The following is a 14,525-nucleotide window of genomic DNA, read 5'->3' as shown; positions in this document are numbered from 1 at the left end:
CCATTTTCTGACTATAAGAGGACTGAGACCCCTGCTATCCTGTAGCCTCTCTAATGCAAAACCCACCAGTGACCAGAGTTTGGTGTAAATCTAGCAGGACTCAGACTAGATGAGTCCTTAAGATGTTTTTACATTTGGAATTACTAGAGTGGGTGACGGTCTTAAGATGTTTTAACATTTGGAATTAATAGAGTGAATGACTCAGTCTGAGTTTCTCAATATAATGATATCTTTACCTGAACCCCCAAGGAGTATAAAAAAAAGTAACTTTTTTTTTTTTCTCCAACCAGGATTATCTTTAATTCTAAATGGGAATGAAAATACTTGGACTTGTGTAGTGTGTTTCCAAAGCAGGCTATGGTGGTAAAACTAAAAAAACAAGAAAGAAACAAAGCAACAACAACCAAAATGTGTACTAACTTTAAGTGAGCAGTGTTATGTGCTCAATTTACTTTAACAAACATTAACTTAGAACTTATTGGGTGAAAACCATGGTGCAAACATTGTGGAAGAACCAAAGATTAAAGAAATAAGCCCATGCCGCCAACGCAGTTCTCACATTGCTCATATACCTAAGGGAGAATGAGAGGTCCTAGCTTCTGTCTTCATAAGAACACTTTTCAAGAACAGCTCAGCCAGTAGGTGTTGGGAAAATAACAGCCCTTATGTCTCTTCTACTTAGTTATAGTATATGGGCAAGAGACTGTTCTTAAGTGGTTTTAATTCCCAGAGTCTGTCAATTACCTTGTACCTAGTGGAATCTTAATAAATATATGTTGATTGAATGATATTCATGTAAATATTTGCTGAGAAAGGCATGGAACTCTTGGGAGATTTACAGTGGTAAAATATGGGAGCAGGGGCAGATGTTTAAAATTTTGGATAGTGAAGTACAACTCTATAACTTAGCAACCTACTTGACAGATAGGAATTGAAATGAAAAATGCATTTGACATGATTTTTCAAATTGTGATTTGCCTGTTAGTTTAGCTTTTAAAAATTTAAAGGTAGGCCAAGTATTACTAATTTGTAGATTATGGAATGTATTAATATATAATTGTCCACAAAACCCAGTGGTTGATAATATGTATAAAATAAGCCAGGAAAATGAAAATATATATGTGAATAAACTTACAATAAATAAAACAAAAAACAAAAACAATAATGTGTTAGAGGGAGAAAACAGGAATTGTCCTTTACTGAGCACATACTGGGCTATAGGTAATTTTCTCCTGGAAATGTGTAAATGGGTAAATTGAGGTTCACAGTGTTTGTGTCATTCCAATTGACTCTGTTAGTGGTGTACCAGTGCATATAAAAGAGAGTTGTCCAATTCTAATATCTAAATTTTACTGTAGCTCTTTATTGCTTTCCAATAAGATAGACTTAAAGAGTAGTACATTCCTGCTCTTTTTGGTCAGTATTTTGCTCATGCTTAGTTCTTAATATTATCCTTTATTCATCTCTTAAAGTCTGTCCATCCATCTAAATGTGTTGGTGTTCACTGTTCTAACTTATTCCTTGCTGTCTGCTCAGACTACAGTATCCACATTGCTGACTTTTCCTGCCAAGAAGTGTCAAGATTCCTTGAGTTACTCACCTCCAGTGTTCTTCATTTCTACTACAAAAATCTACAAAGCCATGATTTGCCTCCAAGATATTAAATTCTAAAATCTCTCTCTGTGACTTCAAATCTCCCATCTTTCACTTTTGCCAATTTCTAATATTTATGGAACCAGTTCTTCACACTCATTTTCAAACTCCTGGAATATCTGGGGATAATAACAATGAGTAGATGCCAAGGAGAAGAGTAATAACATTAATCCTATTCCTTTTATCTGTTCAAGGGTTTATAATTTAAAAATTATTTTCAGCACATTTTCTCAAATACATTAGACCTCAGCTAAGAAATGTATATTTAAGCATACCCTACTTTTTAATATATATAAAAGCACATAGTGAATATGGATATTTTAAACTAGAGATAAAATGAATAAACTAGCGTTGCTCAAATATATAGCCCTTGGATCAAAAAAATAAAATAACATAAAAACATTATTTCCTCTTTGAGAAGCCTTGAATAAAAAGTTAAACTTTTGTGAGTTTCTCTCTTATTGTAGATGTAACGTTTCATTATATTGGTTGTAATTGTTCTGGAACAAGGGATATATTTTGCCTGCCTTGTAGTACTTAAGCCTCCAGGGATCTAGCTAAAAATTTGTAGTTTGATTGTTCTGCAATAGGTGCTTCTCATTATCTTTTTTTTAAATTTCCAGATACAAGTGTTTTAAAATTTGTGTTGGAGTTTTGATGCCCCATGTCCATTTGCATTCTGGCCTAGTTATTCAAACGGTACTATCCCAACTTGCCTTTATCAGCTCTATTGTTGTTCTACCAAACATTGCTTTATTTTAGAGCCACTAGGAGGGCACAACATTCTTCCATATTGCTTGTTATAAGATGAAAGGTCCATGTTGTAGTATACTGAAAGATTTAGTCTGTGGCATCAGATATTTCAAGTCGTAGTCCTTCAGCTTAATAGCTACTCAACCTTCCAGATACTTAGTTTTCTTATCTGTAAAATGGGGACAAAATACCTACCTCTCTAAGATGTTGTGATAATTAAATGAGATTTTCTTTGTAAATAGGTAGCACTGTGCATGGCAGGCATAGAAGACGCTTTTTAATTGATATCTGTTCTTCATATTATATGGATCATTCTTTAGAGGGTAATTGGTATCTGATTATTCAATGCACCACAATACAACCATTTTAAGCATTTGTTTTAACAGTAAAATTAGGATTCAGTTACTATAGTAGGATGGAATTTTATAGAATTTGCTACTGTACAGTTTTTTCCTTCGTAAAGTAGAATCCTATCCTTGTTGATGAGAGAGAGAGAGAGAGAGAGAGAGAGAAAGAGAGAGAGAAAGGTGGGGGGAGGGAGAAAGAGAGATGGAGTTAGAGTGAGAGATAACAAGAGAGAACTGAGATAACTGAACATTTTCTTTTTATAGGAATATCAATATCTAAGAGAGTTCTGGTAAATTGTAAATCACACAGAAAAACTGATACTACTGCATAATATTCAAAGACATGAGTAGCCTTTCTAAGTGTCAGTGCAATGCAGAGACTGGTTTGGGAGCTAGGGGTAGATCCTGTGTAACCTTCAACAGCTACTGGAGGACTCCTTGAATAAAAATATTTTCCAAGTAAAAACTCTGTGCTATGCAAATACAGCTTTAAGACACATCCCTTGACATCTACTGTCAACTGAATGGTTGGGCTCATTGTGGATCTCTGGCTGCCTCTACCCATTGCTATTTCTTACATCCCCTGCTTACTGGCTTTCACTTACTGTGTGCTTTTTTTCCTAGACGTCTCTTACCTGTGAATGTTCTTCTCGTCTCCTGTCTTATCACAGAGCCTTTTATTTCACCCAACTGCCCCAATACACACTAAATCTATTCACACATGGGTATTTTCCCTAAGAAAATGTCCTGGGTCTTATTTTGATCTGGTTTGAACTTCAGCTCAATTCATCTAAACTCCTATTCTAAAAAAGCTTAACTAATTCATCATAGCCCATGGAATAAATACCCAATTCTCACGTCTCTCTGCACCTTGATCTCCTCCTACTGCCCTTCAGTAAAGCCTGTCCTCCTGTGAACATTTTCCACAATTGCCTTCCAGCATTTTTTGTCACCTTCTCTGAATGAAAGGTTCTTTCTCCCCTCATAGCCTCCATATCCTTTATGTCTCGACTCAAACGACACAAAAATCAAATCACTGTATTTCCTTAGCACTTTCTTAAAATTTATCTTAACAGAATTTATCACATTCTACCTTGTATAACAGATTAATAGTTACCTGTGATCTTCTTTTTATCTCTTCTATTAAATTGTAAGTTCCTTAGAGATGAAGTCACTTTATTCATTTTTATAACAGCTACAATTCTGTGCTACTAATAGTCAGTTTTTTTTCATAATTCAAAATTAGGAAGTGAGCAAATTTTTAGCAAGTAACAATTATGAGGTAAATACCAAGGTATATATTTTCAGCAAAGAGATGATTACATGCCAGTCTTCCTTAACAGACTTTGAGTTCCAGAAAATAAGCCTGACATTTAGTAGTTGCTCACTGCATGCTTGTGAAATGGTGTTTGATGAGTACATGTGAATTTGCAACACCTTGAATATGGATATTAGTGTGAGGCAGGGGTCACTTAGGTAGTGTTTGCTTATGCTTTTTGTTTAAATTACTTACAAGGAACATCTGAAATTTCTGGTCAGTGAAAAGAGCAAACAATGCATCTACTATTTTCATTTTGCATTCCCAGAATCTAGAACCTTGCTATGCAAAGTGTGGTCCTTAGCACCACCTGGGAGCTTACTAGAAAAGCAGAATCTCTGGTCTCTCCCCCTAACTGCTGAATCAGAATCTGCATTCTGCAAAATTTCAGGTGATTCATAAGCACATTAAAATTTGAGAAGCACTGCTTAAGATTGCAAACATCCTGAAAGTAAAAGCAATATATATATACACACACACACACACACACACACACATACACATACACACACAGGCATGCATATGGCTGTATTTTAAATGCTGTGAACTTCACTTTATTTAGTATATTCCTCAGATGGAATAACATGTTTGTGAGCAAATGCTGATGCAACCAATCACCCCTTTCAAAATAATCAGAATTAAAGGCAGCACAGTCTACAATTACTGTCAAGAGACCTTATTGCTCTCCTTTTCCTAGCCCCTGCCCAGGCCATTCCATTAGCTGAGCCCTGGGAAACATTTCAATGACAAATGCAGTAATTGGTTTGATTTCCCTTTCAGTTTACATTTGCAAGCAAAAAAGAAAGGAGGAGGGATAAAGAAAGAACATTACAAACAGCAAAATGCAAATGAGGCCCCTATAAACAGCAAGCAATCAGCATAGGTACATGCCTTATGCTGTAGTCCCAAATGCAATCATTAGACTGCTTTTCCACAAGGGAAAGGGAAGACATTGAGTGCTATTGAACATTGCCAATTTTTATAGTGGATCAGCTTGAAAATATTTAGCACAGATGTTTCTGTAATTGTGACACACTGGGAAAATTCACATGTTCAATAGCCCTTTAACTCTCTCTTCCATCTGTACAGTGTGATGGTCCACAGTAACTGCACAGGGCCATTATATGAATCAGAGTAATGGAGTCTGGCTCAAGACCTATAGGAAGAGTCTCTCACACCATCTGTGCACCTTTATTTACTTGGAAGTATGTAAGTATTTGCACTTATTGTTTCTCTCACATACCTAAATGGTTGTATTTAGTTCCTGCATTCTTTGGTTGAGCAGAGCTTTGCCCACAACCAAGATCTGGAGAGAAGACTGGAATAGAGAATTGGAATGCAGAAACCCTTCTTACTTTCCTTGGCTCCGGCCTTAATTCTAATCAAGGTCAGTAATGACTGAGAGTTTTTTATTAGCTGTTAGTTGCTTGGTGAATGCAAAGTAAGCTGACTGACTCATTTGGGTTCCCAGTGAACAGTTGTCCAAGTCACAAACCATTGGCTTCAAGTTGTTTTTTTTTTTTTTTTTTGGTTTTTTATTTGTTTGTTTGTTTGTTTTTTTATCTGAGCAAAGAGATCTGTTAGCAGAGCATTCTTTCTGAAGTTTCCAGTTCTCATTCTCCTCTCACAGATACAGTTTCACTTATGAGCCTTTGCCACACTGTTTAGCTCTTAGCCATACACTGCCCTATCTTGGCTGCCCTACAATTTGTTCTGTCACCTACTGAATTATAAATCTCTAAGGATAGGGACCTTTTCTTATATTGTTCTTCTTTTATTCAGAGAAGGTCTTCATGAATATTGGGGTCTTACTGAAGATAGAATAATACAAATAAGAGTACTGTTTTCTACCCTCATAGAAATTCTTTCAAATATAGTTGAAACATACTATGGGATGTAAAGACTGGAATACTCTGTCTTTTGTGATATGCTTACATTTTCTTCTAACCTCTGGTCAAGTTGCCACTAAAACCTGACTTGGAATATACTAAGCTGTTTATCTGACTTTTCTCTGCTGCAACAAACAAGGCCAGTAGACTTTTAAAACTACTCAGTCATTTTTAATGTGACCTCAGGAACATTTCTAATGCAGTATTTTCAATTTGAGGTATAAACATTTCATACATTTTGCAAGTAATTTGCAGGTTAAATAAGCCATCCTGCCTAAAGTGTTCATAAATTGAGGTACGTGTCATTATCATCACAGCCACCATAGAAGAGCCATTGAGCAAAATTAAGGGACTAATTTTTATCTTTAAACAATGTTTAGTAATTATAAAGCTTTGAAAAATATCATACATGGATTCTGACCTAGCAAGATAAGGAATATTTCTAACCCTCTTTCATCTCTAAATGATTATTTTGCTCCATACTATAGCCCTAAGTCACAGGTAGATATTATTAGAATTGATGTTTTTTTTTTGGGTGAAGGAATTTAAAAATCTGTATAAAAGGAAATTTGGGCACAAATGGTTGTAGTAATTTAAGGTAACATTACTACATCTGTTCAGCTACAAACATTGTAGAATATAGGAACAAATTTAGGATTGACTGACTGTTTATTTTTTCAGTCATTTATTTGATTTTCATTCAACATGAATTGATTGCATACCTGTTATGTGTTAGGGCACTAAGCCAGAGCATGGATATACTGATATGAATAGCAAACAGATGTGGTCTCTTTCATCTTAAAGCATGGGAAAAAGGAAAACAAAAGGACAATTAAAATAAGTATTGGGGGGGTTGAGTTGTAATATAGTAGAACAGGCATTGTGGAGGCCCAAAGAAGATGCTTTATTCCTGCTTATGTGGTCAAGAACAACTTTAACCAAATTTATTGAACATTTGTCTCTTCTTACCTTCCTTATTAGGTTGTTTAGTCTAGGATTGTTGCACAGTCTTAGGCTCTGCCATCAGGAAACTATAGATGCAGTAGTGAAGCCCTTCTTCACCATACTGTGTTCTGGGTGATTCAGCCTACAGCTAACAGGAATGTGACAAAAGGACACCATTATATCTTACCAGATTTCAGGTCCCAGGAGACTCCTTCTTCCCTAATCAGCCATCAGTTCTGATGAGCTGCCTCTTGCAGCGGATGTGGAACCTGGCCAGCAGATTACATCACCTTACACAAGTGGAGTTTGAGTCATTGAGTCCCAGCCTTTCTTTCCCAATACCCTCTCCCTTCATCCATCTTTCTCCTCCCTCTATATGCTGAGTTACATATCCCTTCTCTGCGTTCTCTCAGTGCCTTGAGATCTTCACTCTTAGAACATGTTCTAGACTGTGATGTGCTTGTTGGCTTGATTACCTACTAGACAGTGAGCCTTTGTAGGGCAGAGACTGTGCCTTGGGTGTGTGTGTATGTGTGTGTGGGTGTGTGTTTTGTTTTGTTATTTGTCTTCTCAGCACCTAAAACTGGTAAAAACTATATGAAGTGCTCAATAAGTGCACATTGAATAAATGATTTCAGTGGTAGTACCATCAATTGAGATGAGTCAAGTCTTCTCAGCAGACCAGCCTTTGAGCATTCAATATTCTGAACTCAAAATCGCTCTTCACAATATGAGCCCCGCAGGCCAGGGTCATGTTATTTCATTAGAGTTAATATGTATGAAGTAAGTTTACATTCTCAATTCCAGATCAGGCTTCCTCAGATTTCATTCATACATTAGGCTATTTATGTGAAAGTAGTCACATGGGAGAATGGTCAAAATATATGAATAGTTAGTGCAACTGATAACCACTCAAGAAAAACAATTTGATATTCATTATTTGTTTGTTAATCTGTGTTTTCATTAAATATAAAGTTCAGTATATTCTACTTATTCTTGAAGTGAAAGAAGATAGGACTATATTGCATACCTGAAATGTTTCTGGAATTTTAAACTATTCAAATAAGAGTACACATTCCTATACACAGTAGGATATCTTGTTTCTAGGCTAGCAAGCATTAAAGAAAGTCAAATCTGCTTCCTTTTTCTGTGCCTTAATTAAATCTTGGGATGATTCAGAGCAAAATTCACCACCACCACCAACAACAAAATAAGCCTGTGTCTCTATCAGTGTATGAAAATTTATTTAATGATAGGACTTGGAGCTCAAGGGAGATAATATCCTGAATCTTGACTAAACTGATCCATTTATTTAAAAAAAACAAAAACAGTATACGTGGAAAGCAATGTGGTTCAAATAAAGAAGGTATGCATAATACAGATCATTAGATCCTAAGTTTAGTTTGAATTTTACAAGGTATCAAGGTGGTTTTAATTCTTTATGAGCAGAATAAAGTTTAGTCCCATTATTGCTGCTGATTTCTTATTTAACTTGGGAAGTGACAAGTTTTTCAGACCTCAATCTCCTTATCTGAAAAATGAAAACTGACAAAATAAGTCCTAAGAGTACTTCTACCTATGTTGTTTTACTACTGTCATTTCTGATCACAGAATTTTTGAACTTAATATTCTGATCACAGAATATTTAAACTGAATCGAATGAGTTAGGACTGAACCAAGTATGACTGGTCTTCACAATCTACTTAACTCTCCTTGCCTGAGAAGCAAACTATGGCTTGATTGCATCCTTCTACCCCACCCCCATCCAGTCACATGCTCACTCTTTCTCAATCTCTGTGTCTCTGACACACACACACACTCACACACACTTCTATCCTTAAGTAGGGCATGACAGATTGCAGCTTATAGGAACATTCATAGGGAGACTCAAGTTTCAGTTCATCAGGGTAACATGAAGAAGCTAATAGTATAGGAGAATGTGTTTTTGTAATAGAATTGGGCTCTGGGGGCAATGTTTAAAGAGTTGTGAGGGTAGAAATAAAAGGTGGCTCCAAATGCAGAGTTGGTGAGAAATGTAATGTCTGAGTGAGACAATAAAATAATCAAACAGGTGTATGTTTTAGGAGACACCTGAAGAAAATAAAGATGAATGGCATGGATAGAATTAAATAGTTCAGTTTATTTGAAAGAGCAAGGGCTTGGGAACTAGGTAAACACGTGCTTGACACTGTGTAATAGCGATGTAACACTGATTTGCTGTTTATCTGATGAGCGACAGTTTTCTTATCTGTGAGACTGGATTAATGATACCCAGCACCTTGGTTTGCTAGGGAAGTTCGATTATATTATGCACATTAAACACTTAGCATAGTGCCCATGATATTTTACATTATTACGATTTTTCTGAAAGCAAATCTTATTATGATGGCCCTCCTAGCAGCTAGCCCAGTGCCTTGCAGTTAACTCATTTGTGAAAGGAGGATTTGGGGGAGATTATCTTTTGTGGAAATAAAATTTGATGGTTTTCAATTCAGTTGGCTCAGTGCTCCTAGCAATAGTCTTTCTGCCAGATACCCCACCTGTTTCCATAGCATTTTTCAGTTCCAACCTCATTCTAATGCATATGTAGATGAAGTGGAGGGTGCAGGAGGAGAGGAAGACTATTCAGTCATTCAGCCACCCAGTAGTGGCTATGGGTGCCTAACATGTGCTAAGCACCCTGTTGTGAAGACACAATGGTGAATAAAAACAGACAATTTCTCAGCTCTCATGGAGTTGAGAATCTAGAATTGGAGAAAGGCAGTCAATTCATCATACATGTTAAATTGCTTTTGTGATAAATTCTGTAAAGGAAAGGCATACAGTGCTTAGAAAACCTGCAAGGTTGGGGAAGGATCCCTCGAGGCTAAGGAAGTGATGCTTGAGCTGAGCCCTGAAGACTCATTGGAAGTTTGCTAAATGGAGAGAAGGAGCATTTCAGTAAGAGACAGCAGCTTGTGGAAAGGCTGCATGGTGAGATGGGGTCATGAAACTATGCAACATTGACTTCCAGGCCCAGCATACAAAACTTTGAGAATCATAGGGGTTGAAAGACTGGGGAGAGGGAGCTAGGAGTAAGGATATCTCAACTTTATCCTGAGAGCAATAGCAAGCTGTTGGCACATATTAAGCTAGAGTGGAAGATTAAATTACTTGGCTTTAGTGTGTGAAATGGAATGGACAGAGTCCTGGTGGTGTGAGCAGGCCAGTCAGAAAGCCATACTGATAGCTGAAATAAGAGTTGATGGATGGGTGGTGGAGGTGAAGATGGAGATGGATGTGATGCCAATCACAGAAATGAGAACACTTTAAGAAGAGCTGGTTTGAGGAGGAAGAATTTGAAACTGAATCCCTTTGAAAGATCCAAAAAGAGCTGTTAATTAGGCAACTACAACTACAAATTTAGACCTCTGACAAGAGAACTGGATTGGAGAAAAAAATGAATGAGTCATCTGTATATAGGGGTAACTGAAGTCATGTATGAATGAGATTAAGAAAAGAAGGGTTGGGACAGAGTTTTGAGTCCTTCTAATATTTGGAGGCAAGGACCAGAGAAGTGAAGCTGACTAAGAGATAGGAAATGAACAGAAAAGTAGGAGGGAAATAGGAGAGTCTTGTGCTTTCTGATGTCAAATAGGCATCTGAATATAATTTCTGATCACATTTAAGATAATTAATACAAAGTCAGTTAAGATGGAAATAGCAGGATCACTATAGAAAACTTCTTTATAAAGAAACAACTTATTGGTTGCATTAGTCTTATATTTAATACTACTTAGAAAGTCTGACTAAATGTAATTAGGCCCATGTGATTCTTTTTATATAACTAGAAACCTAGAAATTGAAATTGAAGGCAAAGTTTCATTAGCAAAACTATGTTTAATTTCATCATTTCCCTGGGCATTATTGTCTATATATTTATTTCCCTTACTGTATTGTAAAATGTGTTTCTTTATATGCATTTGTTATTTATTTAGCCATTAGCAAGTTAGATTTATAATAAGACTTGTAAAATTTTTTATCTTACATTTCTTGACTAATTCAATTCTTCCAGTACTGGGGGAATTTGACTTAGAAATGTATTTTCTACCACTGAAAGTGCTAGCCTTGATATTCCATTCCATGCGATCATCATCTGAAATAATCAATCTGTTATGTTTCTCTTCCCTTGGACAATCATGTGACATAAATGCAGAATTAGTTGATGGAAGGGTAGTTAACTCCAATTTGCTTCAAGTTCATTTGCATCAATAGGATGGAGCTTTGCTATTAGTATTTTTATTAATTTTCCTAATATTATGGAAGTAACATGAGATACTTTTAGCACAGATATTCCAGTCACATAATCAGAATAAAATGATTTGAAAATAGGAAAATGGAATTTCCCTTCCATACCTAAGAACCCAGTATGTTTCTCTGAAGTAAATAATCTTATATAATGCTTTTAATATGTGGTTTAACTTTCAATTTTGAAATAATTTCCTGAATGAACCCAGAACTTAGAATAAAAATCTTGGTACAACTTTAACATGGATACAAGAATGAAGAGTGAAATACTATACATCAGACCCATCTAATTTAAAAAGCAATGTAGGAATATATATTAAGTGAAATTAGGAACCCACTACTTAATGAAAGACCCCTGACTTGAGGTTTGCGCTTGTGAAACTTAGGGCTATAAATGGGAGGCTGAGTCTTCCTATAATCATGCCTAAGAGGCACCTCCAGGGAATCTCTTTTATTGTTCAGATGTGGCCTTTCTCTCTGTAAGCCCAACTTGGCAAATAAATTCATTAACTTCTCTCCCCATGAAGGACATGATTCCCAGGGAAACGACTCTTCTTGGTGTTGTGGAACATGGCTCCCATGCCTACTTGACCCAAAGGGAGAAAAAGAAAGGTGAACAAGCTGAGGCTACAGTGGCTGAGAGATTCCAAATCAAGTCAAGAGGCTATCCTGGAGGTTTCTCTTATGTAAGCTCAAACTAGACATCCCAAAAGGCCACAGTATGGCCATGCCCTTATGAAAAGTAGTTCCCAAATACTAGGCCCCTACCTGAGATACTATAAAAGATTCGCTCCCTGAGTTTTACATCTCAGAAACTTAAATCCACCAGAGTGTTCCTATGCCAGACAAGTCCTAAAACCCAAAGGCAACAGCCTCTTTAAGATCAACAATCAGATGCAGCCCCTTCCCCATACTGTCGACACCCCCTTTCGATATGAACAAGTTAGGGTGCTCACTGCCTGGACAGCCCTAAAGATGGAGAAAGAGATTAAGTGAGAGGAAGGGATAGCAACAAACAAGGTAAGATTTAACAAAAGTCTGTGAATACTGAAACTTTATAAATATAAATGCTGGTTTGGGCGAATGGGAGAAGCTGGAAGAAGATAAACAATATGATGGAACTATAACCTATAACATTCTTTGAAATTTGCTCTATAGCTACTCGTTGAATTGTGCTTTGAAAGTCTTCACCTTTCTGCATCTACCCTATATTTCATAGTAAGAAAAGAACTGAAACTGTGGAACTGTAACCCATAACAATGTTTGAAATTACCTATATAACTGCTTGTTGAGCCGTACATTGAAAGTTAACACCTTTCTGTATGTATGTTATATTTTACAGTAATGGAAATAGCTGAAGTTGTGGAACTGTGACCCATGACATTCTTTGAAATTTGCTCTCTAACTGCTTATTAAATTGTTGTTTGAAAGTTATCACTGTTATGTATACATGTTAAAGTTCACAATAAAAAATGCATTAAAAGTTAAAAAAGCAATATGAGATATTTTTGTTGCCCAAATATTTACATATCTTATTTAAGATGAGCTCTGGTCTTGTATTATTCTAGCTCCTAAACTGAAGATAATTTGAAATAAATGGATAGGTAAATAAATATATTTTGAATTTTAGTAGCAATTATGATAATATGTTTTGTAGGATATTTTATAGAGTGTCAGAATGTTATAGTCTTTGGAACAAAATAATCTCTGATAGACATGTGACTATCAGTGTAAATAAGTACATAAACAGGTTTTAAAAGGTATTAAGTATGTAGTCTTCTCCTGATTTTGATTTATTTTATTTTTTTATTATGAAATAATTTCAAACTTACAGAAACTTGCAATAATGGTACAAAATACCAATATATAAATTTTAATATTTATACTTTTCATCACTTTCTCTATATTTAGATATAATAATTACTCATCATTTTACTGATCATAATATAGTTATTATTGTTATTATTGGAACCATTTGAGAGTAGGTTGCATACATCTTAGGCCTTTACCCTTTAATACTTAATGTGCACTGCAGTGTGCATTTTCTAAGAACACAGATATTCTCTTACATAAGATTACTATAGTTATTAAATGGATGGCATTTAATATTGTTACACTACATTTGTGTAAATTATAGTCCATATTCCAAGTTTGTCAATTGTTGCAATGAGGTGGTATTTTATAATTTTTTTTTTCTGGTACAGGACCCAATGCAGGGTCATATATGTCATGTAGTCATCATGTTTCTTTAATTTCCTTAATCTGGAATAATCCTTAAGTCTTTGTCTTTCATGATATTAATATATTTTTAAAGAATGTCACCAGTTATTTTATACAATGTACTTTAGTTTGTATTTAAATGAAGTTTCATTGGGATAATATCTAGCATATGTGGTCAGAATAATACATAAGCGACAGGATGTCCTTCTCATGATATCTCATCTGGAGGTATTCGATGTCACTTTGAGGTGATTTTAAGTTTGTTTAATTGTTTAAGGTGCTGTTTGGTTTGTCCACAATATAGTTACTGTATTTACTTTAGTATTTAATACTATATTTGTGAGAATAATTTGAGAAAATGTGGATATCCTGTTCAAATCCCTCCTTCCTTCTCCAAAAATATTGGCAACTCTTAATGATTCCTGCCTGAATCAATTTTAACTATGATGGTTGCAAAATGGTGTTTTCCAAACTCCATCATTCCTTCCACATTTATTAGTTGACATTTTACTGTAAGGAAGTAGATTAAAACATTACCGTACTATTTATTTTGTGTGTGTTCATATTGACCCAGACTTGGCCAAACGAGAGCCTCTTCAAGGTGGCTTCTTTGCCCTTTTAACACACACACACACACACACACACGTATCATACACACACACACACACACATACTTTACTACTTTCTGGCCCCTGTAACCAGATCTAAAACCAGCCATTTCTTCAATGATATCTGGTTCCTTTTAGTGGGGAATGGAACTTAGACACCAATATTTGGGTGCAAAGTATGTTCATTATAACAAACATTTTAAAAATAGGATTCTAACGCAATTCTCTGTCCTAGCACTGGGCATATATGTCAAACAGTGAAGGAACAGACAACCACAAAAAGCTAATTGTTAAACCGAGTTGATCCTAAGTGGTAGAATTTAGGTAAATGTTCTACAGCACTCAATGCCTGCAAATCTTTTAGGGCCCATTCATTATGACAATTAAATTCATCAAAAAGTATATCAGGCTTGGACTAACTCCTATAAAAGTTAAACTCATTTTCAACTTACATTTTGATATTTAGACTTTGAAATACTTAATTAGGATTTCAAGAAGCTTTGAA

Source organism: Choloepus didactylus, chromosome 16, assembly GCF_015220235.1.
Source record: "Choloepus didactylus isolate mChoDid1 chromosome 16, mChoDid1.pri, whole genome shotgun sequence".
Taxonomy (NCBI): domain Eukaryota; kingdom Metazoa; phylum Chordata; class Mammalia; order Pilosa; family Megalonychidae; genus Choloepus; species Choloepus didactylus.
The sequence above is the reverse complement of the archived record's forward strand: the minus strand, read 5'-3'. Positions refer to the sequence as shown.